At 44.2% G+C, this 23,654-nt stretch overlaps 1 long non-coding RNA gene across 1 annotated transcript in view; it reads right to left on the bottom strand.

Moving 5' to 3' along the window:
• Nucleotides 1-19,600, bottom strand: part of LOC115096430 — a 40,979-nt gene extending 21,379 nt beyond the window's left edge. The window contains exon 1 of the long non-coding RNA XR_003858069.1: nucleotides 19,378-19,600. This is a non-coding gene — a long non-coding RNA (uncharacterized LOC115096430). The remainder of the gene's footprint in view (nucleotides 1-19,377) is intronic.
• Between the last annotated feature and the right edge of the window lie 4,054 nt (nucleotides 19,601-23,654).

The following is a 23,654-nucleotide window of genomic DNA, read 5'->3' as shown; positions in this document are numbered from 1 at the left end:
CCAGACTATTTTATAACCTGTGCGTGTTATAAAATGACCATGTCCCAGGGTGCACGCTGGCGCACATGCACTAATGTGCACCCGTACACCAGTTTGAAAGTTACTGATCCTGACGACATTTTCAAATCTTTGTGTGTTTTTCCAAAACAAATCTACTAGCAGAAAAAGGAACCACACATATTTTGTCCCCGTGGCAAGTTTTAAAGCAAAAGTGCATGTGTGCTTTTACTTTGAGAACTGTTGCAAAGCCCCTAAATAGAAAGAACATTCTGTCTTCGTCCCAATCTGGACCAATTGAAAATTGCTTTTTTTAAAGTGAAGCCTAGTTAAAAATGACTAAATAGCAAGAAAGGAGGGGGGTAGGGAAGGTGTTTATAATTCTAGTAAGGAACTGGTTGTTGGTGGGGGGAGGGTAGAGGTGGAAATCCATATTTCTGTGGAAAGTTTCCTTGCATCTCTGTCTGAAGCATAGGAAAAACACTGCAGGTAAATGCTTCATGGAATAAGGACCTTGACATAGGGATTTACAGCACCTCACGGTGTTTGTGATGCAGCCAGAATTGACGTTTCTAATTACACAGCAGGAGAGAACTAGCAGCTTCCTTGAAGGCAAGCTCACCATTAAGGGGCCCATGCTATCCACTGATTATTGACTGTAAGTGTAGACTGAAGGCCTGATTTGCAAAAGGTTTTATGCCATTGAGCGCCTGGGGGAGAAAATCTTTTTTAAATCAGGCCCACAGGCTCTATTAACAGGGTCTGTGCTCCCTTAGAAGCAAAACAAGACTTCGAGAAATGTTCCGAGTAACAGGGCTTCGCTGTCTTATGCATGTACCTTTTTAAAGATAATTTAATAAGGTCTTGCAGTGGATAAGTGGAGGCTTATGTACAATGTAAAATGTAGCAGTTGTGGTTTCTTGAGGCAGTATTAGACTAGTAAATCACTTCAGAGTTAGTGTGTGAAGGTAATTACCATGCTCAGCCTCCCCAGTGACTGATGCAATCATGCCTGGTTTGTGAAAGTTAAACATATAAAAGATTCCTAGTGTCCTGACTGTGTATCATTAGGGCCATAACCATTATAGGAAGACACTTCGAACTTGTATGATTGGAGTTAACCCATTGAGGATGTAAGCATTTGCATTTTTCAAATCGCCAACCATGTTTACTGTCATAGACAAACAGGCACAGTGGTACTTGAGAATGGTGATGTTTGTGCATCTACAAAATGTTGACAACCTAAGATGCTGCATAAAGTCAATTTTTACAGCAACAAGGGAAACACTTGCCATCAGGTGGCTGGATCATTACAAATCTAATGATAAATTTCCAGTTTTGACCATTTCAATCAGAAATTATGCTATACATGTTTTTCCTTCTGGTTACTTGTACTGTTCATAAGCTAAAATATCAATGTAAACTTATTCTAAATTATTAAATATTTACAAACAGTGAAACTAATTTATTTTCAGTGCTTGCACTTAGTATAGAAACATAATATACAAGATGTTGCCAGAAAAGGACCATTTGGTATTCCATGTTCTATACACAAGTGTAAATTTCATGACTAATTTATAGCAAGCTAATGTATGCTATCTTCTTTTGTAATCTAGATAAATAAATTGTGTGGATTCACCATGAGATTTCCTCATTCAAATTGCCTATGATACATCTTTTAATCACTGGGATATTTCTCACATCAATTTACAGGAGACAGCAGGCACTTCATGTATAGTCTATGGCATTTCTCCATTTTTCTCATATATAGCTAGATCAAACTTGGAAGCAGATTAAAAAAGCCAAGAGAAGAAGATACAATTGTCTCCAGATCAACTACTAATGCTATTCTTTGGTTGGCCATGCAATATTATGGTTGATTCATTGCTTCCAGTGCCGAATTGAGAACATAAGATTATAAGGCTTGCCGTACTGGTTCAAACCAAGGGTCCATCAAGCCCAGTATCCTATTTCCAACAGTGGCCAAACCAGGTCACAAGTACCTAGCAGGATCCCAAGGAATAGATTCCAAACTGCTTATCCCAAGAATTAAACTCTTTCAATTAAACTCTGGAATTTGTTGCCAGAGAATGTGGTTAGTGCAGTTAGTATAGCTGTGTTTAAAAAAGGATTGGATAAGTTCTTGGAGGAGAAGTCCATTACCTGCTATTAAGTTCACTTAGAGAATAGCCACTGCCATTAGCAATGGTTACATGGAATAGACTTAGTTTTTGAGTACTTGCCAGGTTCTTATGGCCTGGATTGGCCACTGTTGGAAACAGGATGCTGGGCTTGATGGACACTTGGTCTGACCCAGTATGGCATTTTCTTATGTTCTTATAAGCAGTGGATTTCTGCAAATCTCCCTTAATAATAATGAACTTTTTCTCCACAATATTAATAGCTTTCACCACATCCTCTGGCAACAAATTCCAGAGATTAATTATGTGTTGAATAAAAAAAATAATTTCTATTATTAGTTTTAAATGTATTACCTAGTAACTTCATTGTGTATCTCCTGGTCTTTGTACTTTTCAAAAGAGTAAACAACTGATTAACGTTTACTCATTCCATTCCACTCATTATTTTATAGACCTCTATCATATCTCCCCTTAGACATCTCTTCTCCAAGTTGAAGAGTCCTAACCTCTTTAGCCTTTTTTTTTTATAGGGGAATTGTTCCATCTCCTTTATCATCTTGGTTGCTCTTCTCTGTACCTTTTCTAATTCTGCTATATCTTTCTTGAGATGTGATGACTGGAACTGAACACAATACTCAAGGTGAGGTTGCACCATGGACCAATACAGAGGCTTTATGATTTTCTCTGTTTTATTCTCCATTCCTTTCCTAATAATCTCTAGCATTATATTTGATTTTTTTGGCTGCTACTGCACACTGAGCAGAAGATTTCAATGTATTTTCAATTATGATACCTAGATCCTTTTCCTGAGTGGTGACACCAAATGTGGAACCTTGGATTTTGTAGCTATAATTTGGGTTACTCTTCCCTAAATCAGGGCCAGCGGGAGCACTAGGTGAGCTAGGCCTGGGCCTAGGGCGCCGATCATTAGGGGATATCACCACCGCTCACGAGCCAAAGAGGCAGGGTAAGGCACCGCTTCAGGCGGCAGAATTTTGAAGCGGCAAAAAGTGCCATTTTTTAAAATGGCGTGGGTCATTCATTGCCCCTACCATGTGACACGAGCCAGCCAATAGCACAAAAGCCCCTGTCACAAGGTAAGGGCTAAAGGCCACCGGCGCCATTTTGGTTAGTGGCAGCCAAAGGCCCGAGAGTGGCAGATCACTCCCAGGCCCCACTCTGGATACCACCAGGGTATTCATGAGTCTTGGGGGGTTCGCGAGGGTAGAGGGGTTATTTTATTTAAATTTGGGGGGCAGCACTGGGGGTGGGGGAGCGGCGGCAGGTGATCCCCACCCCTGAAGATAGGAATTGGGGCTGCAACTGGGGGTGGGGCAGGGGTGTCGGCGCGACTGGGGTGGGGGAGCCACACAAGGCAGAAGGTGCCCAGGGCGCCTAATCCCCTTGCACCAGCCCTGCCCTAAATGCATCACTTTGCACTTGTGTACATTAAATTTAATTTGCCATTTGCATGCCCAGTCTGCCAGTTTTTCAATGTCCCCTTGCAATTTCCCACAATCCTCTTGTGATTTGACTACTTTGAATAATTTTGTGTCATTGGTAAATCTGATCACCTCACTTGTTGTTCCCATTTCCAGGTCATTTATAAATATATTAAAAAGCATCAGTCCCAGACCAGATCCCTGAGGCACTCCACTATTCGCCTTTTTCCATTGGGAAAATTTACCATTTAGCCCTACTCTCTGTTTCTATCCTTTAACCGGTTGGCAATCAATAATAGGACACTACCACCTATCCCATGACTTTCTAATTTCCTAAGAAGTCTCTCATGGGGGACTTTGTCAAATGCTTTCTGGACAGAGGATGCTAAGGGGGGGGGGGGGGGGGGGGCGATGGGTGCGTTCCATCCCAGGTGGCAACAAGGGGAGGGGTGCCATTACCGCCAGCAGGAAGGTCCTGCGGTGGTGTGGAACAGTGACATGGCGGGGGAACCCCGCCAGCAAAAGCAGGAAGCTGCAATGGCAAAGGCCAGTGGTGCCAAGGAATTTTCTAGAGCCAGCGCAACAACAAAGAACAGGCCCAGTGTTGCCACTGATGCTCTCAGAGCTGGTGTTCCAGAAGTCAGTGGCAGAAGAAGAGGCCCTGCTGTGCTGCCGCTGGCCGAAGAAGGGAGAGTGACCCGTGAGAGTGAGTGCCTGGGTATGACGGTGTGTGTGTGTGTGTGTGTGTGTGTGTGTGTGTATGAAGGTGTTTGGGTGGATGTGTGTGTGTGTATGAGGGTATGTGTGTGTATGTGCGTGTGCATATGTATGTGTGTGTGTGTATGTGTGTGTGTGTGTGTATGTATGAGAGTGGGTTTGTGTGTATCAGGGTATATATTAGGGTGGGTGTGTGTGTCTATGAGGGTGTTTGGGTGTGTGTGTGTATGAGGGTGTGTTTATGTGTTTGTGTGTGTATAAAAGGGTGTGTGGGTATGTTTGTGGGTATGATAGGATGCCTGTGTGTGTGTGTGTGTGTGTGTGTGTATATGGGAGTTTGCCTGTGTGTATGAGATGGTGAGTGTATAGAAGAGTGAGTGTGTGTGCCTGTGGGTGCATATGTGTGAGAGGGTGCCAGTGTGAAGGGATGGGGGTGGGGTGAGAGAGAGGAAGCATGTATGTGTGTATGTGTGTGTGTGTAGGTGAGACAGGAATCTATCTATGTGTGTGAGAGATAAAGAAGAAGAGTACAGGAGCTTCTAATTATTGAATATTATTCTATTTATCAGCTGTTTTGAAATGTATATTTTTTAGTATGATTTTACTATTCTGATTGTGTGTGTGTGTGTGTGTGTGTGTGTTAGCATGTGAGAGAGACAGAGGAAGCATGTGTGTGTGTGTGAGTGTGAGAGAGAGATGGAGGAAGCATGTCTGTGTGTGAGAGAGGTACAGAGAAAGTGTATGTGTCTCTCTCACACAGACATGCTTCCTCTGTCTCTCACCAAGCATGTATGTGTGTGTATGAGAGAGAGGGAGCATATTGTGTGTATGCTTGTGTGTATGTGCATGTGTGCCCCCAGTCTACACAACAATCTTAGGATGACAGATATGGAGAGCGAAAGATTTTTAAAATCTTTATTAGTTTTAATTATTGAGTATTATTTGATGTGTCTGTCATTTAGAAATATTTTATCGATGTTTAGGAGATTTTAAAATTATATATTGGGGGGGGGGGGGGGGGCAAAGAAGTAACCGCCCCGGTTGCCAAATACTCTAGGTACGCTTCTGTTTCTGGAAATCCATATACACTATATCAACTGGCTCACCTTTATCCACAGGCTACCTAAGCTACAGTTTAGGGACTCAGATTATCAGCGGCCTTGAAGTACAAAAGAAATCTACCAAAAAAACGTTAAATTTGAAATTTAGTAATGCATAAGGCCTCTTAAACTTCACGTACCTTAGGACCTTAGCATGTCTTCTTTATTCAGCCCTAACTGCAGTGAAATCCAGAATCCCCGCAGCTTAGTTTTCAGAATTTCCATAGTGAATATGCATGAGATACATTTATATGAAATAGAGACAATGTCTGCAAGTATATCTTGTATGTATTTATTGTGGACATCCTGAAGAAGAGCAGGCTGGCCAGATGTCCCCCAAAGACCATACTGAGAATCATTGCTCTAGAGTCTGTTATATCACCAATGTATCGCTGCAGAAAACTATGAAGGCAGTCATCGGAATGGCTCTGACTTTTTCCCGTTTCTTTTTCGAATTTTCCTTTTCATTATCCACACAAACATGCAAGGCATTCCAAATTCAGTCAGCATCAATTGCAACCATCAAAACACATCACCTTTTACCAGGTTTTTCAAATAATCATCCTTTCTTTTATTTCCCAACCTTCCCCAGCATCCCTTCCAAGCAATTTGGAGATCATATCATGTCGGTAACATTACATGATGACTAGAAATGTAATGCATAAGTGTATTAATATTACAGATTTAAGGATCAAGGTGCAGAGGTGGTAATAGGTTTGGGAGAAGGGAATGAAAAAAAATCCCTGTGCCAGAATTGACTCCACAGGCAAATGATTGCTTGCCAATGTAATTTCCAGCCTGTATTCTATTACACATAAGCCCTCAATCTCCTCTTCACCACTGGAAGTGCACTATGACACCACTAATTTTATTTCGTTTTATTTTCAGTTTCAGTACCAGTTTTACATTGCGTTAAGCATGCGGAAATAAAACAGGGAAGGAAGCTTAGGGGCATGCAGAGAAAAACAAGGATTTTCTTAGTAGGGCTGCAATTTATTATGAGGAGGTGGACCTTTAACTTACAAGCTAGCAATTGTAAAAACAGAGGAAGATGGCCTAAGAACAGTGAAAACCAGAGTGAAATTGATTTGGGTCCTGCAGAGTTTTAATTTTAGGAAACAATGGCTTAATTTTAGGAAACAGTAGACTTCCTGTTAAGGGTGTGCAAAAAATGTTGTTTCTTGCTTTGTGTTTAATTTGGCAAAAATATGGTATTATGCTTTTGTGAACATTTCCGATAATAGTGTTGCAGTCTGACACTGCAGGCGAGGTAGTGGACCCTTGGGCCGGCCCACCTAGGATGACAGGGTAGGCCGGGAGGCGGAGCCCCAGGCTGGCGGTGTTCACCCGGGAACCAGGAACCCCCCCAGGAAGAGCCCGTAGGGTCCTGGAACCTTGGGACTTGGGAAATAGGCTGAATGTCCAGTGGCAGGGATGGCCTAGGCCGGAGCTGTAGCAAAGGAAGTCCAAAGGTATATGGTAGTCCGAGAATCGGCTGTACAGGCCGAGGGCCAGCTGATGGCAAGACAGCGGGCGGCAGCGGGGACTGTAGCTAACCAGATACTGAGGCAGAGTTTGTAGTAAGCTGGAACTGAAGCAGGCTGTGGACTGGAACAAAGTCTGTAGCAGGTTGGAACTGAAGCAGGCTGTAGGCTGGAACGGAGTCTGTAGCCGGCTGGAACTGAAGCAGTCTGTAGCAGGTTGGAACTGAAGCAGGCTGTAGGCTGGAACGGAGTCTGTAGCCGGCTGGAACTGAAGCAGTCTGTAGCAGGTTGGAACTGAAGCAGGCTGTAGGCTGGAACAAGGTCGAGAACAAGCCGAGGTCGGAGGCAGGCAGCAGACAGAAGCGAAGTCGGGAACGAACCAAGGTCAGAGGCAGGCAGCAGGCTGAAGCGAGTCAAAAGCAGTCCAAGGGTCAAAGGCAGGAACAACGAACAGACGATGCGCAACTCAGAACTACAAGGCAGTAGTGAACCTCGTTGCAAGGCAAAGAGAAGGAGTCCGGGCGTCGGTTATATTGGCCTTAGGGCGTGACGTCATCAGCGCAGGCGGGGCCAGACTTCCGGGAGCTGTGCGCACAAAGTGGGCATCCTCGTGCGCGCGCGAGGCAGCGGAGAGACGGGCAAGCAATGGTGGCCACCACGTGGAGCAGGCAGCGCCGCCGGGGTCCCAGCCACGCAGAACGCGGCGTTTCCAGCGGTGGAGGTAGGCACCGTTCAGTCCTAGCGGAGGGGAAGCGGCGGAGACCGCAACAAATAGTGCTTTCAGGGAGAGAAGGAGAAAATTTACAAGTAGAATGTGGAGGAAACAGGAAGAATGAAATTATTGCTAATTCTTGAAAAAAAAGATATAAAATCAATTGCTCATTTCTACCAGTCGTAACCCTTAGCAGGGTATTTAATCCCAAGAGCACACAAACATATTTATTGTCTTCGGGGCTGCTCCAGCTAGTGCTCCTCCCATGGCTTCTACTCTCTATCCCAAAGGTGGATTCTTTTTATGGGAGGAAGCTCTCGCTTATGGCTGGGGCAGTGGAGTATTATTCCCGGGTGTCTTGATAGCTAAAGCATCCCAAGGGGAGAGATGCTGGGACAAACCAGGCAGGACCAGGCACTGGGTATATTATAAGTTTACTGATCTGTTAAAAGTCCAAATTAAAGTTCATTTTATTTGCAGTTACATCTGAATTTAGATAAAAACCAAAAGTATAGGGTGAAAAATACCTTATTTGCTAATATCAGTTGTCTGGAGGCATCTGCCACCTCTCAGGCAATGCCCTTACTAAATACATATACCGTTGTTAATTTGAAATCTCAAATGCTTTTTATATTTTTTGTTTTTAGAATGCACTTCAAAATGTTCGAAAAAGTTTAAAGAAAGTTCAAATGGAATTCAAATAATTCTTATATTAAATTCAGAAACCCTCTCCATAGTTTGTGGCAAGGGAACACTTATCTGAAGTTTTTGTATTTGTGAGACGCTAGCAGCTTAAAACCATATAACTGTTCCCTACCGACTGCAATTTCCTTCACCCGATGCTAACAGTGATTCAACACAAATCGCTGTTTTTCACCCTATACTTTTGGTTTTTATCTATCTAGTATCAAAAGGGTGAGTTTTGTTTAGAGGCAATTTTTGTAGATAACATCTGAATTTAGTACAGTGTCTTTCCTAGGTAGTTATCCTTTACTGCAGCAATCTGGGCAGAGCTTCCCATGGTGATATTTAAGTGCTCTCCCAGCAGCCTACCGGGAATCCTAGTGGAGGGGGTCCCTTTGAATACAGAAACAATAGTCCTACCTGAGTCTCCAGATCATTTCCAAACACCCAGCTGTGTCCTGGTGCAATACAGGTAGAGATCCGGATGGGAGTCTCCGGGTCTTACTTTGGCTCCTTGGTTATTTTAAATGGTGACTCCTTGTGTAGAAAAGTCTTAGGATCGAGAACCTGCTATACCAGCCTGGCTCCCAGTGAAAAGGGGCTAAAAAACCTCCTCACAACAAAAGGAAAATACTTCCTTAATCCAAAATCTTCCTTGATTGGTGATTTACTTTCACAGGTGCTTGCCACATTCAAGGGTTGAATGGGCTCACTGATCTTCATCTCCTGACCTCTGTGTCTGCCCAGCGAGGCTGACCTTCACCAAAGGTTTAAACAACATAGTCCCTTCTCAAAACTAGATATCTTCAGTCCATCAAACATGCCATGCTACCAAGCCCATCACCGGTGCTTGTCACATTCAGACAGTGAATGGGCTCACTGGGCTTCTTGCCTGGAATGGGGAGTCCCAAAAGGGTTCCAGCAAGAAAAGTCTCTCTTACTACAACTAGTAACAGAGGGGGCCTCTGGCAGGAAGTGCACAGAGGAGGTCCTCTTCAAACAGCAAAAGCTTGATGATTCAGGGAGGCTCACCAGGGAGGAAAATCCAGACATCCTTCTTGCTCGGTTTCTGACCAAAACTAACCACTAGCTACACCCTGATGACAAAATGACAAGGTTAAATAGGGTTGAGGCATCCAACCACAACTCTCCAGGTGGGAGGGAACGATGTAGGATGGATGGCTCATTAATAGCTTTGAAATATCTAGACTGGAACTTAGGGACATTTAGTGGAGGACTGGAGGGTCCAGCCTCACAGTAAATCCCAAACTGTTCTTGGAAACTCAATTAACCTAGGTCTGGTTTTCAGAATGAATATGCATGAAGTCAATTTGCATAAACAAGGTTTTCAAAGTGTATAGTTAGATCTCATCCATACTTATTTGGGACATTCTGTAATCCGGACAGTTTGGGTGATTTTCCAAGATCAAGTTGGATTGCAAAATTAAGGCAATAAATGGTTATTTCTGAATCAATAAAGAACAGCTTAAACACTTCATCTTTGCATATTTTGCTTTTTGGTTGGAAAAGTTTGGCATATCTTTTTCATCCTTGTGGAGACTTTTGTCACCTACAAAATCCTGAATGAAAACTGAGGGAGCTAGGAAGTTGAATTAAGCTTGATTCTCCTTCCTCTTGCCAGTAGGGATGCATCAAATAACTTTTTTTAAAAATAGAGTTTTAGCATGACGCCCCAAAATGTGAAAAGGCTTTCAAGTTTGTGTGTATAGAATTTGTTAAACTTTTGAAAATGAAAACTTGGCAGCATCTTTGCACATGATACTTGTAAGAAATTGTTAACTCATCCCAAATGTTCTCACAGGGAAAATTGTGTGCTTTGCCAAATGGTGACAGCACCACCTAGTGGTTGGACCACAGAGCCATGAAATCTGGACCTCCACTGCTTACTGTGTGACTTGTAACCTCAGTTGCTTAACCTCTAAGTCAGTGGTTCTCATTCTTTTTAAGGTTAGGAAACACCTGACAGATGATGCTCATATGAGTGCCACACTGAACACATGACCATCACATGGCTAAATGTAAACATATACTCTACATCCACTGCCCCCCCCCCCCAAATCCTCAATATTTGGGTGCAGAGCAAAACTAGGATATTCCCTGTACAACTCACCATACATAAAAGATATTCTGATTCTATTGTCATCTCATTAACATCAACAGAAACTCCCTAAATTACCAGATGCATTGTAAAAGCTTAAAAAAAATAAAAAAAAACTCAGCACATGTGTACCAAACCTGCCATACCACAGCAGCACTAACTCAAACAGCTATAACACTATCTATGAAAAGTCAGCAGTGCACCACCAATACATGTTCTATTGAGAAAACACAACAAATAAGACTAATATAAATATCTACATGCAAATAAAATATCTCACCTTGCTCACACACATAGAACCAACCTATACCAAATACAGAATAAAACCACAAATTATGAATGTGAAGACAGAAACTGGAATGGAAACCCCAAGAAGCCATGCTGCATGCAGTGTAAAACTGGAGAACTAGAAACAGAAATACTTTCCTTCTACACTAAGCAATGTACAAAGAAGAAATGCACATTCCCAAAACTAACATATTATGGTTCTTGCATCTTGTCACTCTTTCTCCATGCCCCCATCGTCTCTCACTTCTCCCAATTACACCCTTTCAAACATCCCTTCACACTCACATCCCTGCCTAGCATTTCCAAACCCCCATATCATCTTCCTTGTGCTCCCTCTCTTCCTTCCTTGCCTCTTCCTGCCCCCTTCTTCCCCTCTCCCTCTCTCTACCCATCTTTTCTACCCCTTCCTGCTCAGCAACCCCTACACTCCTCCACCTCTTCCTGCTCAGCATCTCCAAACTCCTTTTCCCATCCTTTCCTGCCCAGCATCCTGACTCCTGTCTCCCCATGCCTCACTGCTAGTAGCACTCTGACCCCTTCTCTTCTACAATCTTCCTTGTCTAGCAGCACCCACATCCCCTCTCCCCTTGTCTCTCTCTTCCCCACCCCTCCCCCTGCCTAGCAGCACCCACACCCCATTTCTTTCCCCACTTCACAAAATCCTGATCCCATTTCTCTCACCACCACTCCCTGTCTAGCTCTCTATCTAGCAGCACCCACATTTCCCCATCCTCCTGGCTCCCAACCAGCAGGAAAGCCTCCAGTCCAGTCCACAATCTGAGGGTGATTGCTCCTTGCCAGTAGCAGATGAGGGCAAGAAGCATCAGGGAAAAGAGGAGGTGAGAGCGGCAGCGGAAGCCGGCAGTGGATCTATAAATGTAGAGCACGTGGCCTCTCTTTTCCTTGTGCTCCTGCTGTCTCAGTCATTTTTGGGCCCAACAGGGTAAAGAGCATCAGCAGCATCATTTCCAGGCCTGACAGGGGAAGATAAAGTTGGTGTTTCATTGAGCCCAGAAGAACAGGAGTTGATAAAGTCTCACTTTGATCTGGGTGAAGGAGGGGAGCAGTCTCCCACTGGACCAGAAAGAGGAAAGGAAAGTGAGAGTAGGCTCCTGTCAGACCCAATAAGAAAGACATTAGCCTACTCCCACTGACCCCCACAACACACCTCCCATAACCTCACAATGCACCAGTGCGTCCCAACACACTTTTTGGGAACCACTGCTCCAAGTAATCCATCGCAAAGCTGTTGGTGCAAAAGCCTAGAGCTGAGCTAGCACATAGAAAAGATGCTCTCTTACCAGGATGAGGGTCTAAACTGCCAGAAAGACTGATCAGAAAGCACAAAAATATGGACAACCCCTCTGCCCCTTCCCCACCCCCCCAAGAACTACTAATAACCATCGGTCATCCTAGGATACACTTAAAATGTGGCAAATACCAGGTGAAAAAAGCATTAAGGAGAAAGAGAGGACTGTACTGCACCCATTAGACCATTCCTAAAAAGAAGAGGCACAGATCAAGGAAACAGCACACACAACTGACACTAATTCTGTTTTTACAAGACTAGATTAGTGGCTGAAATCTGCAGTTAATTTATGTCTAGAATTCTGAGCATCAAGGATGGGCCAAGGGGTAAGATCCCAAAGGGAAGAAAGCAATGGCAGTAAGCAGCCAACAGGAACCAACAGTTTTCAGGCATCATCTGCTAATTACATCTCTCTTTACGCATGCAAATTTGAGCAATGTTATTTATGTATTCAAAGCCATGTATAAATAATATATACATTTATGCTAAGGTAATTGCCTCAACCCTGTAATTTTTATTGTCTATCCAGAATATTAACAGTAAAATATTTTCCTGACACTATTAAATGACGGCGTAGGAAACACAGTTTTGCAACTTGACTATTTCTAACAAAGTAAAATGAGACCAGAAAGAGCATACTTGTCTGCTTCTGGTTTCAAAGGAAAATGCCAGACCAGGGCTGGGTGCTAGGAAGTAATTGGGGCTGCCACTTCACCCAAGTCCAGCCAGGGAGGCTGATTGTGTCCCAGTTTTCCGCCCATCATCCTCAATGCATCCTGCCTTTCTTAGGGAAATCAGAACTATGCATGTCATGGGGCAAAAGCAAGACTGGGACCAGCCTGTTTGGCGGGACCTTGATGAGGTGCAACCTTAAATAGAATTTAAGGTAATGGTCCTCAATCTGGTCTTTGGGGATTCCCCAAGACTTTAATTTTTAGGCTTTCCACAATGAATATGCAGAGGATGGGCTTGCATACAACCATATTTCATGCATATTCATTGTAGACAGATGGGGGAGAGAGCTAAGGACCAGACTCATGAGGACCACTGGAATACAATGTCAGAAATTTCTAATGATAGGAAATCAGTTTCCAAGTACAGCATCATTCTGCAATGAATGTATTTATTTGAGGGGGGGGGGGGGGGGCGGTGTTCTGTACAATAAATCCATCTTTCTCAGGGCTCTACTGGGGAAGGGGGGAAAAAAATCGGGGTGACTGTCATAGGCCCTACACTTTAATCCTCTGACTTACTTGCAGAAACGGTGCTTCTTACTTGTGGCTGTTGCCTCCTCCGCTGGCTTCTATCCGAAGTTAGAGCTGCATAGAGATGGCAAGTCTCATGACACTATGGGGCTCTGCATGGTTCATATTTCAGTAGGAAGCCGACAGAGGAGGGGTCAGCTGCAGGGAAAAACCTGAAAGCTCTGCTTTCCGATTCCTCCTATCAGCATTCCAGGGTGGGGGCTGCCCAGGTTGATTTGACCTTGTACCTCTCCCTGTACCCACCTTGGGTAAGGCTGGATTTGACTAGGCCTGTGCCTAGGGTGGCAAAAGCCTGGGGGCAGCAGATTGGCTGAAGATTTTATTGCCGTCAGCTGTCCTGAATCTCACTCAGCGGAGAACAGTCCTCTGCTTCGTGTTCCAGCCCCCTCCTCTCCCAGGCAGCATGAAGAGAGCAGGAGCAGAAGAGGTGAGGCTGGAGCAGATAGCAGAGCAAAGAAAAACAGCCCTTCCGCTCCCATCGTATGCAGGAAGAGGAGGGGGGGCATAAGAACACCAACAGTGCCTAAGGGTGACCAAAAACCTAATCCATCACTGTCCCTGGGTCAGCCCTGGCCTCTCATTGTCTTTCTTTTGCAAATCAGATCAGGTCATTTGCTCTGGATATGGTATAAGACAATCAGAGGTAGGAGAGAAAGACTGGGTCTGGTAGGTTCGGAGAAAAGTCTAAATTCATCCAGTCCTAATTAAAAGGCTGAAATACCAAAATCTATAGAAAATTCAATTTAAAAGAGCAGGGGATCCAAAAGTGAACCCGACCATGTTCATGAATGTGCTTACTCCGGAACAAGAGAGCTGTGACTGCTGAGTCTATTTAAGCCTCGTCCCCAGGGAGGTGGGGGGCTGCCGAAGGCAACCTCGCCCTCCTGATTCATAAAGTGGAAAGAGAAAACAAAAGTACAGAGGAACACCTTTTTGAGATGGGGTTCCCCAAAAAAACGCATTTAGAGGCTTAATGAAGGCCTGTTAACCAAAATGAAGAGGCTGGGCTCTGATTTCCTCTGGGTGGTCCTGTAATAGCACGAGGACGGTTGGGCTGAGTAGAAGAGAGGACGGGGAGGGGAGGGGATGCCATAACTCCAGTGGGAGGGGGGGCCTTAGGGGTTACTCTCACTGCTTGCGAGGAACCAGTCATATTCTGAGCACCTGGGATCATGTCAGTGAGCAGAGCGTACACCACGCTACATCACCGGCGCTTGCTAATGAATCTGTGATCTTTGAGTGAGCAAAGGGCAAACATTTAAGGAAGCAAGAAGGGAGGCTCTCAGAAGATTCAGCTGTGGTTTTATGTACAGAGCAGACTGCTATTTTACATGAAGTTTTCCAGAGACATCATCAACATTACAACAGTCTACACTGTACCGTGGAAAGATTTGATGATAAACTGGCAATCTGAGACTCTGAAGTGCTACCCCTCAGAATACATTAAATAATGAAAGTGTGGCAAACCTCCCCGCCCCCATTTTGGCCACTAGAGGTCACTATTCCTGTATAGAACACACTATTAAAGAGCCATCCATCCCCCTCAGTCCCTCCCACCTGGAGGATCTCGATTGGATGCCTCAATGCTATTTAGCCCAGCCATTTTATGACATTTTGGGAAGAGTTTGAGGAAACCTTTGAACAGTAAGGGCCGGATTTTAAGAGGTACGCATGGGCGTACATTTGTGCGTGCAACCCGGCGCGCACAAATGTATGCCCGATTTTATAACATTTGCACGCAGCCCACGCGCATGTTATAAAATCCAGGGTCAGCGCGCGCAAGGGGGTGCACAATTGTGCAACTTGCGCATGCCGAGCCGCGCAGCCTTCCTCCGTTCCCTCTGAGGCCGCTCCGAAATCGGAGCAGCCTCGAAGGGAGCTTTCCTTCCACCTCCCCCCCCCCCCCATCTTCCCCTCCCTTCCCCTACTTAACCCACGCCCAGCCCTACCTAAACCCCCCCCCCCCCCCCCCCCTTTTCCTTTATCTTATAAGTTGCGCCTGCCTCTGGGCAGGCGTAGGTTGCGTGTGCCGGCTGACAGCTGGCCCATGATCCCGGGCACAGCAGCAAATGGCCGCTGTGCCTGGAGGCTCCGGCCCTGCCCCACCCATTCCCCGCCCCTTTTTTAAAGCCCCGGGACATACGCATGGCCTGGTGCTTGCGCTCATCGTCGGGCCTATACAAAATAGGCTCGGCGCACGGAGGAGTGGGTTTTTGCAGTTATGCGCATAATATACGCATGTAACACTTTTAAAATCCACCCCTAGGGATGTTTAAGTTTTACACTTGGGGAGGCCTCCCAGCTTCACTCAGATGGAGTTTCATTTACAAGCGACACTTCATTGTGCACTCCCAGCCAGAGAGGCCTTCTCCTACTAATTTACAGAAGAGATAGATTTTTACGCCTGATACCATTTTGGGGCAAAAGGCTCTTGCCAGATGACCAAAGACCTGTGAGCCCAATCTAAACCCTAGGTGGGCAAGCACCACTGATGGATCCTGCTGCTAGAGACAGTGAAGACAGAAGATATATCCAGTTTAAACTTTAGAAATATTTTTTGGACCTGAACAGTATGGGGAGGTTTTTGGATCTGCCCTCCCCACTGGGATTGCAGTGCTGAGGTAGCCTGATCCCACTTGACTTTTCCTCACGAGAAGTCCCCAGAAATATCACCTCAGCTTGGAAGAACAAGATCAGGAGAGCACATCCGGATCTCCAAACATGAGACCAGGATGGGCTGGGTGTTCGAGGAGAAGGTGACCTAAGGTAGGATTTTTGCTGGGAAGTTGGGGACCCCTCCACTAGGATTCCTGGATAGTCACTGGGTGAGCTTTGTGCATTAAATATCACCATGGGGCTCTACCTAGATGTCTGAATAAAAGCACATCTACCTACATAGAGATGTACTCTTACCATCAGTCAGATGTAAATTCACTCTTATGGACAAATGGCCTTAATTTAATGATTATCAATCAGTAAACTTTATTTTAACACCCAGATCCTGGTCCTGTCTAATTCATCACAGCCTCTCACCCCATGGGAAGCATCTACATTATTTAAACACACTATGTAGCAAGACACCATGGTCCGGGCCACAAGCAAGGGCTTACCCCCATAAATAAATCCCCCAGGATTTAGAGTCAAGCATGGGATGGAATTTGCCAGCTGGAGCAGCCCTGAAGAAAATCAAATTTGTTTGTGTGCCCTTGGAATTAACCACCCTGTTTACATTTACATAAACTACAGATAGGTAGAAGTAGGGTTGTCACCTCACCCAAGTCAAACCGAGGAGGTTGGTTCAGTCCTGGTTTTGCACCGTGGCATGCACAAAGTTGTCCCTCTGATTTCCCTAAGAAAAGTAAGACAACATGTTCATGCACGCATTAGGACAAAAGCCAGGATTGGACCAGCCTCTTTGGGCTGACCTGGATGAGGTGAGATTAATGTAAAATTTATTGGACAAAAAAGAACAATTTTGCATGAAGCTGATGGAAAATTCTAGCAACACAAATCATGCAAATTTATTGCATTAAAGCACATATGTTTTTATGCATACACAAAAACTGTTCATTTAACAAATATTTGCAAGAACAAGAATACTTGGCACACTTTAATTTTGAACATAAAATTGATCACACTTCCAAGTATATCATGGGACTAGTTTGCCATTATGATATGGGGCAATATCTTATGATATTGCCCTATATCATAAGAGCTAAGCTAAACTAGTATAGTTTTACTTCATACTTCCTTAAGAAATGAAGTATTATATATCCTTGCATGTGATAGATCAAAACCAGGGCTGGCTGAATCTGCCTTGTATGCAAAATGGGACCCATTCTTTGAAGGAAGACTGTAGCTAGCCTTTTTTTTTTTTTTAACCTCAAACCTAATCCATTGTGTTATTTGTACTCCTGGGGTTATTTTCCCCCATTTGAATCAGTAGTACAAGTACCAAGATGCAACAGGAAGGTGATATCAAAAAGCCAGGACCGGTTTAAAATCTGCCTCTACACACTGAGTTGTATCATGTTCCTGCAGGTTTACTTTCCACTTGTGGAGAATGGGCATCCAAAGTATAAGAGGATCTTCTTAAGTCAATCTGTGAGTCTTTGTCAATTGTTCTTATTTCAATACTTTTAGAGTGTTTTTGTTCAATTAGACATTAGTCCTTAAAATACCAGAAGCCTGTTGTTGGATCCATCACTTAAACTCTATGGGCCGGATTTTAAGATTTAGGTGTGGGTGAGGATTTGTGCGCGCAGCCGCATGCATGTTATAAAATCCGGGTTCGGCGTGAGCAAGGGGGTGCACACTTGTGCACCTTGCGTGCATCGAGCCGCACAGCCTTCCACCCCCTCCCCCCCACCTTCCCTTCCCTTCCCCTACCTAACCCGCCCCCAGCCCTACCTAAAACCCCCCTTACCTTTAACTTAGAAGTTGCGCCTGCCTCTGTAACCCTTTTAAAATCCGCCCCTATGGCTCCTTGTCAAATCAGGAACTGCCATAGTGACAGAAGTCTCCATCCCTGTGACTGGAATACACTGAAAAGAAACACTAACATAGGGCTTCACAAATCTGTCCTGGAGACCCCAGGATATCCACAATGAATATGCATGAGATAAATTTACATCATGGAAGAGCTAGTATTTTTTTTTAATAAAGCTTATAAATAACACAATTGTTTTATCTTGTTTTATATTTTTGGTATGTCTGATTTTAAGGTTTATTATGTTTTTATTTGTTGATTATTGTGCATGTTTGAAATATAAGTTGCCTTGAACCGTACTGTGAGTGAAGGCAAAATAGAAGTGATGTTAAATAAATAAATATAACCTGATCACCCCGAATAGTGTTTGCATAATAAAATTACAGAAGAAACAACAATGAAATTGCAATACAAAACAACCAAAACAAATGATAAAAATGGCTACTAAGCCAATACATCAACATGTCATTGCCAAGAGCAGAAAATCAAGTGCTTGTTAACTGATTATACACTGCCACTCCATTACTCAAGCTCAGCTGCTTGTTTAAATAGATAAGTGTGCCTGTTTAAATGCCTTTTTCAGTTATAGTTATTCATCTCATACATTTTCATCATGGATATCCTGAGAATCTGACTGGCTGTGGGGGTCTTTAAACAGTTTTGGGAAATGCTTCCCTAACAGTTTGCACTCTGTTATCTCTATTTTACCTGTGGCACTCAAGCCTTGGGATTGACACTGATTTTCTATAACTCTAGTCCTACAATATTTGAAATACAACCCTATCAAAATCAATTGCATTGGTTTTCACTGCCTGTTTAGTAAGTTTCCAGTAGACAGTTTTTGCACCATTGCAATCATGGAATTGTAGTTCTGATTTCTCAAAAAAAAAAAAAAAGGACTACATCTTCATGCATGCAATCTGGCAAAACTAGAATAGGATCAATCTGTTTGGGCTGACCTGAGTGAGGTGGCAATCTTATTTCCCAAACCAGTCCTGGTAATACCACAGCCGGTTTAGTTCTGGGATATCCACAAACAATATGCAAGAGATAAATATGTGTATAATGAGGCTCCAATACATGCAAATATATCAAATGCATATTTATTGTGCAAATCCTGAAAACTCTACTGGCCATGGAGTCACCAGGACACATTTGGGCAACCCTTTATAGAGCAGGTAAGGCCTTGACGTCCACTAAACAGTCTCTAGAATGAAGAAAGGAAGCACAGGACAATGCTTACAATAAAAGGAAGAAATTAACCTAATGATGCTTTTTCCTTTTCTTTAGACCAAATTAAACAGAGAATGTCAACCAAACAGAGAAAACCAAAGCCCAATCTTGTGGCAATACCAGTCAGTTTTAAATTATTTAAAATCACAAAGATATTTATTACCATTTAGATTCCATCACTCACGTCTTACCTCCCCAAGATTTGACATTACAGTGAAAAAGATTAGCAGCTTTGACAGGCTTGCAAATGTGACGCATGGAAAGACATACCAAGCAATCACAATGTCAGAATACCCATTAGGAAACCTAGAAGACTGGTTTTCTGTCCCTAGCAAATCAATGATTTATTGCATAGCACCATTCATAAGCTCTGCAGCAAGGAAGACTGGGTTTTTACCTGGGGAAGAATGATATCTCTTGCAGCTTGAATATTGTTAGCATTTCTTTGAAAAAAAAAAAATGAGATTGCATATCAAAAGAGAAACACATGAACCCTTAAATCAGTGGTTTCCATATCCAGGCTGTGAGACCCCCATCAAACAGATCCAGTTTTCAGGTTAAACAAAATATTAAAACTAACCCTGCCCAGAGGTAAGAGAGCAGCAGCAGGCTACAAATCAGGGTTCAAATCCTATTGCTGCCCCTTGTGACCTTGGGCAAGGGACTTTACCCTCTGTTGCTTCAGGTGTAAACTTAGGGCTTGATTAATCAAGGTATTTTCCCATAGATACAGAATGGGAGAAAAGCCTTAGTGAATCAGGCAATTAGATTGTAAGCCCTCTGGATATAGGAAAATACCTATAGTATCTGAATGTAATCTGCTGTGAAGTGCCGAAAAGTAGAAAATGAGTAAATATTCAGTAGGTATATCTTATAAATCACACCTCTTTTGGGGGAGGGGGTCACAAGGACCAACACTGAAAACCACTTACTTAAATATGATTGTTCTTATACAATTAATTTGAAAGAGTTCACTTGTGACAATCAAATACCTATTTCAGTTTTAAAAGTCATGTGAATGGCACTCTTCTAGAGCTGCTTTTTAAGCTTGTTTGTTTTTTTTCCTTCAAGCATCCCTCTCTGGTTGTATCCATACATCATCTTTCTATGGTAATAGTAAAATCACTATGTGCACATTCTAGACCAGGGAGGAGAAGTGAACTTCTCCAGCAAAGCAAACAAGCCTGTTTCAAAACAATTCAAACATGTACATTAACCACAAAATAGAGCTGTTTCATGCAGCTTAACCCCATGGATAATTGGATATTGAGTATGCATACCCTACAATAATACCCCAGGTATTGGCTATCTTAGGTTAAATAACTTATTCTAAATTTGTGAATATTTGCAAACTGGCAAAAGTATCAACCCTCATCTTTTTGCTTTTTAGACCTCACTATTGGAGGGGATAGCATGTACAACACATAGCAGCCACCATCTAACAGGTGAATTTTCAAAGGTGTTACACCCTTAAATGTAACATACTATTGTAACAATTTTCAAAAACCATTTTGGTGCTTAAAGTGCCCTACCTAAAACCCCCCTTACCTTTAACTTAGAAGTTGCGCCTGCCTCCGTAACCCTTTAAAACCTTTTCAGTACACTAGGATGCATACCATCCAGTCCAGGTAATTTGCTACTCTTCAGTTTGTCAATCTAGCCTACTACACACCACACACCATCACCACCGGGCTCCCTGAAATAACTAACAGTGATGAGAAAGACAGAAAGAAAGAAAAAAAAAGGTGAAAGAATCCATCTGGAACTGAGAGGGGAGGGGCGGTGTGTGATCCTCGATCGGGAGACCTGCCCCCTCTGACGTCACTGAGGACTGTGACAGACGTTAAACGGCACCAGAACACCGGGTGCCTGCGCACAGGGATGCCACACACCATCACCACCGGGCTCCCTGAAATAACTAACAGTGATGAGAAAGACAGAAAGAAAGAAAAAAAAGGTGAAAGAATCCATCTGGAACTGAGAGGGGAGGGGCAATGTGTGATCCTCGATCAGGAGACCCGCCCCCTCTGACGTCACTGAGGACTGTGACAGACGTTAAACGGCACCAGAACACCGGGTGCCTGTGCACAGGGATGCCACACACCATAACCACCGGGCTCCCTGAAATAACTAACAGTGATGCGAAAGACAGAAAGAAAGAAAAAAAAAGGTGAAAGAATCCATCTGGAACTAAGAGGGGAGGCGCGGTGTGTAATCCTCGATCAGGAGACCCGCCCCCTCTGACGTCACTGAGGACTGTGAACAACGTTAAATGGCGCCAGAACACCAGGCGTCTCGCGCCAAAGGGGCGCAACAAAGGGGCACTCCCCTTTGTGCACTCCTTCGTGCATCCTGTAGTGTTAGTCATTCCCCATGTTCTTTTATATCCCTTATTAATAATTCCCATATTTAAATGTTTAATGTATTTGACAAAGGTAACGCATGAGTTCCTGCAAATTTTGTTTAAATGTAAACCGATGTGATATGTAAAATCGAACACCGGTATATAAAAATAAATAAATAAATAATAAATAATAATAAATCCTATGGACAATTCAATGGCATATATTGTAACAATATTCAAAGCCCACTTATATGAGTAAAGTGCATTTATACATGTAAAACCTAATTTTTAGCATGTAAATGCTTTTTAAAATCAGGCCCAGGATGTTCAAAGCCTAACACCTTCAATAATTAGTAGGGATGTGAATCGTTTTTTGAAGATTTAAAATATCGTCCGATATATTTTAAATCGTCAAAAATCGTTAGAGGCAATATATAATAGGAATTCCCCCGATTTATCATCAAAAATCGTAAATCGGGGGAAGGGGGAGGGGAAGGGGGAGGGCGGGAAAACCGGCACACTAAAACAACCCTTTAAAATAAATCCCCCACCCTCCCGAACCCCCCCAAAATGTCTTAAATTACCTGGGGTCCAGTGGGGGGGGGGGGTCCCGGTGTGATCTTCCACTCTCGGGCTACGGGTACATTGATAGAAATGGCGCCGGCGCTACCTTTGCCCTGTCATATGACAGGGCAAAGGTAACGCCGGCGCCATTTTGGTTCCTGTCCCCCGACGTCACGAGCGTAGGAGATCGCTCCCGGACACCCGCTGGACCCCCAGGGACTTTTGGCCAGCTTGGGGGGGCCTAAACGGCCGGCGCCATTTTGCAATACGGCAACACGATTCGAGTGCAGGAGGTCGTTCCCGGACCCCTGCTGGACTTTTGGCAAGTCTTGTGGGGGTTAGGAGGCCCCCCCAAGCTGGCCAAAAGTCCCTGGGGGTCCAGCGGGGGTCCGGGAGCGATCTCCTATGCTCGTGACGTCGGGGGACAGGAACCAAAATGGCGCCGGCGCTACCTTTGCCCTGTCATATGACAGGGCAAAGGTAGCGCCGGCGCCATTTCTATCAATGTACCCGTAGCCCGAGAGTGGAAGATCACACCGGGACCCCCCCACTGGACCCCAGGTAATTTAAGACATTTTGGGGGGGTTCGGGAGGATGGGGGATTTATTTTAAAGGGTCGGGGTGGGTTTTAGGGTTGTTTTAGTGTGCCGGTTTTCCCACCCTCCCCCGATTTACATGATATTTAAAAAAACAACCGCGACGATCCAATTCCCTCCCCCCCCCAGCCAAAATCGATCGTTAAGATGATCGATCACACGATTCACATCTCTAATAATTAGTCTATTCCTACTTTTCTACCTCCCATCTCAATGCATTTCAAGTGCTTACAACAACAAAAATTTTGCAGAGTAGTTCAATCTCAAGCGGATAAGAACATAAGATTGCCATGCTGGGTTAGACCAAGGGTCCATTAAGTAGGGGTGTGCATTCGTTTTGAACTTAAATGTAAAACGCAACTTTTTTTTTTTTTTAACTTAAAAAAGTGATGAGGTGTAAACGATCGGATTTCCAACTTATTCAACATAGCTATGTTGAATACGTTGGAAATCGCGATTGTTGATCTAAATAAAAATTTAAACCCCTCACCCTCCTTAATCCCCCCCCCCCCCAAGACTTTCCAAAACTCCCCAAGCTGGCCAAAAGTTCCGTGAGAGTCCGGGAGCGGACGCGCGGGGAATCACGTGACGTCCGCGTCACTCCGACGTGACGCTGACGTCACGTGGTCCATCGCGGTTCCACTCCTGGACCCCTCATTGGGCCCAAACGGCACTTTTGGCCAGCTTGGGGGGGCCTCCTGATTGCGGCGGCCATTTTGCCAAATGGCGCCGGCTGAAGACACCACAATTTAGTGTGCCGGATTTCCTGCTCTCCCCCTTCCCCCAATTTAGCTACGGACCCGGGGGTAATTTAAGCTACGGACCCCCAGGTAATTTAAGGCATTTGGGGTGGGGGATTTAATTTAAAGGTTCGGGGTGGGTTTTAGTGTGCCGGGGGTGGGTTTTAGGGGGTTTTAGTGTGCCGCTGGACCCCCAGGTAATTTAAGGCATTTGGGGAGGGTGGGGGATTTAATTTAAAGGGTCGGGGGTGGGTTTTAGGGGGTTTTAGTGTGCCGGTTCACGATTTTAACAATTTTAACGATACTCTAAACACCCAAACAGCGACGATACGATTCCCTCCCCCTCCCAGCCGAAATCGATCGTCTTAACGATCGAGGACACGATTCACATCTCTATTAACCATTCCCTTCCTAATAATTTCTAACATTC

The sequence above is a fragment of the Rhinatrema bivittatum genome, chromosome 8, assembly GCF_901001135.1.
Source record: "Rhinatrema bivittatum chromosome 8, aRhiBiv1.1, whole genome shotgun sequence".
Lineage (NCBI taxonomy): Eukaryota > Metazoa > Chordata > Amphibia > Gymnophiona > Rhinatrematidae > Rhinatrema > Rhinatrema bivittatum.
Note: the sequence above shows the minus strand (reverse complement) of the source record. Positions and strands in the feature narration are given on the sequence as shown.